The 3165-nt window shown below is 36.4% G+C and overlaps 1 pseudogene; it reads right to left on the minus strand.

Annotated features, from left to right (window-relative positions):
* Nucleotides 1–1343: 1343 nt before the first annotated feature.
* LOC125156868 (proline-rich nuclear receptor coactivator 1-like) lies at nt 1344–2298 on the minus strand (annotated as a pseudogene).
* Between the last annotated feature and the right edge of the window lie 867 nt (nt 2299–3165).

Raw genomic sequence — 3165 nt, forward strand, 5'->3', positions numbered from 1 at the left:
CCTTTAACTTATACAGGAAAAAAAATACAAACTGTATTTATACGTCCCTGTATATTTGCTTTCACTTTAATATGTGCCTTAACTGGTGTTTTATTTGTTTCTGTGTTTGTTTTGTTTTAAGAATTTGAATTTCCATTTTCTCATTTCAGCCTGAAGGACTCCCTGTATGATTTCTCTTACGTCAAATCAGCTAGCAACAAAATCAAATTGTGTTTACCCACAATTTTAATTACTTCTTTGCTTTTGAAGGATAATTTTATCATATATATAATTCTTGTCATTTTTTTCTTTCAGCACTTTAAATAGATCACCTACCATTTTCTGTCTTCAATGTTTTCTGACGAGAAATCACCTATTTCTTTTATTGATGATCTCTTGTAGAAGATGACTTTTCTCTTACTGCTCTTAAGATTCTTTGTTTTTGATGTGTGACAGATTATAATTTGTCTAAGTGTAGATTTTTTTAAAGGGAGGGCCACTATATTATATTATTATTTAAAAGTCTGATTACACCCAATTTTGTAGGCATTAAAGTTAGAGGTATTTTAAAATTTTTAATTTTTTTTAATGTTTTTTTTTTTTTTCTCGAGAGAGAGCATGAGTGAGAGGGGCGGAGAGAGAGAGAGCCAGACACAGAATCCGAAGCAGGCTCCAGGCTCTGAGCTGTCAGCACAAAGCCCGGTACTGGGCTTGAACCCACAAGCGGTAAGATCATGACCTGAGCCAAAGTCAGATGCTCAACTGACTGAGCCACCCAAGTGCCCCAGAGGTATTTTAAATTTGAATGGATAAATCAAAAACCAGAAATTATGTTTGGTAAATTTGGGAATGAGTGTTTTCTAGTAATTACAGATTAGAAGGCAGAAATCAATTTAGAGAAACACAGACAAACCTCATGTTTACAATGATTGTGCCACAGATTTAAATTTTAGTAGTGTATTAGTGAACTGTTCACACTTAGATTTTCATCTTAAGATTAGATAGCTATTTCTTTAAAAATAAATCTCAGTACTTTATGCAAATAAATCAGTCTTCCTTGTGCCTTAAAACACTTAAAATTTCTCCATTGTATATACACAAAACACCTACCATTTTGTAGGGCAAAATACATATTTTCATAACAATAGTATATTGTACATCTCAAGTGTGAACAATACAAACATAGCACATGGCATACAATATTCAATAATGTAAAATATAATACAAATTATTTACAATTTTTAAGCTCATCTTTTGCACTTGCATGTTATAAAGCAACATTTCCATTTATGTACCAATTTTCCTTTCAATAGTCCAGGGATTTTGAAAAAAAACTATTTTACAGATGTACAACAATCTGAGATCTAAGTTTCAACTTTTAGGAGAGTTTTTAATTATACTGCCATTAACTCCTTATTTTTATTGAGGTTTCCAATGCTGCTTCCTGTCCAGTGAGTAGGAGGCTTTGGAAGAACACAAAAGAAGGTGGATCACTAAACTTTGCCCCAGCATAATTTTCCTTTTTGGTTCACTTCAGTTAGAATTGCTGATTTCTTCAAATGCATATTTCCAATGTTCTTGGTACTTATAAAAGCCTTTTCCCCTGCTTCTGAATTATATCAGATGAAACAGAATCCACCCAAAAGTTATTTTCTTTTTACAGAGTAATCTTGGATAGTGTAAGTTATATTTGCTTTCCTATGTGTCTTTGGTTGTTCACACAAATATATACCATGAACAAGCTGGCAGTGAGGAATGGCAATTTTCTCCAATTTTCCCATCTTTGATTTTAAAACCTCTCTTCTGAATGAGGGTTGGCTGGGCACCATGGGTGGCAGCAGGCCAGGGTAAGGGCTGGCTTCCTCAGTTTGGGTTATCGCCACAGGACCCAAGGCCTAATCGGTTGTCTATCCTAATACTTCCTGTGCTCTGCTCTGGAAGTCGTGGGGCTGCACCCACCCTTGACACCTGGCCGGTGCTGTTGGTACTGATGGAAGCTGCTGGATGCTGCCTCACTGGGCTGGTCTGCACCTTCTTCCGCCACTTCTTTGGCACTGCCAGAGGGGTGCCTGTTGCTGTAGCTAAATAACAGTTGGACAGATGTTCTGGGCTAGGAGGCTGTGGGTTCAGACAGGGACAGTCTTCCCCCAGGAATTAAGGGATGAAAAAAGTGTGGGACAGTGTCAGGGGTATGGGATGCGGGGTAAAGGCAGCTAGGTGGTAGTCACCATGGGAAAGGCCCCAAAGTAACCATGAGCAGAAAAGGAAAGGGGGTCCCAGGAAAAGTGGCTCCAGCTGCAGGACAAAAATGATAGTCATAGTTCTAAGAAGAAAGTGGCTCAGCAGGAAGAGAAGGATGAAGTGCAGCCAGAGATCACAGGGCAGCAGTGGCTGCTGCTAAGAGAACCCCAGTGGAGCACATGGACCATGGTCTGGGCGATGGCAGTGCAGCAACAAAGTATAGATCTTTTTAAGTTTATCTTACTTGGAGTTTGTTGTGTTTCTTAGAGGTATAAGTAAAGTTTTTCCAACAAATTTGGGTTTTCTTATCCATTATTTCTTCAAATACTCTATTCTTTTATTTTTGTTCATTCCTTCAGGGACTTCAATTATGCATATGTTGATGCATTTGATAATGTCCAACAGTACTCTTAGGCTCTGTTTTTCTTCATTCTTTTCCCCCCATTTTTCAGAGTGGATAACCTGCATTGACCATATTCAAATTTACCAATACTTTCTTCTGCCTGCTCAAATCTGCTGTTTACCCAATCTAGTGAACTTTTAAGTTCACTTATAGTTTTCAATTCCAGAAATTGTATCTCTTTAATGATATTCTCAATTTTATGATGCATTGGCCTCATATTCTTCTTTATTTCTTTACTTATGATTTCCTTTAACTCTGAATATATTTATAATAGATTATTTAAATTATTTATCTAATATATCCAACATCTAGGCTTCTTCAAGGATAGTTTCTATTGATTGAGTTTTTTCTTGTGTATGACCTATATGTATGACCTATAATTCTGTTTCTTTGCAGTTCTTGTAATTTTTTATTGAAAACAAGGCATTTTAATATTGTAATTCAACAACTCTGGAAATTAGATTTTTATTTCCACCTCCCCAGTGGTTTGCCTTTGTTGCTGTTTGAAGTTGTATTTGTTTTGTTTGTTTGTTTGCATAGTA

Source organism: Prionailurus viverrinus, chromosome X (assembly GCF_022837055.1).
Source record: "Prionailurus viverrinus isolate Anna chromosome X, UM_Priviv_1.0, whole genome shotgun sequence".
NCBI lineage: Eukaryota > Metazoa > Chordata > Mammalia > Carnivora > Felidae > Prionailurus > Prionailurus viverrinus.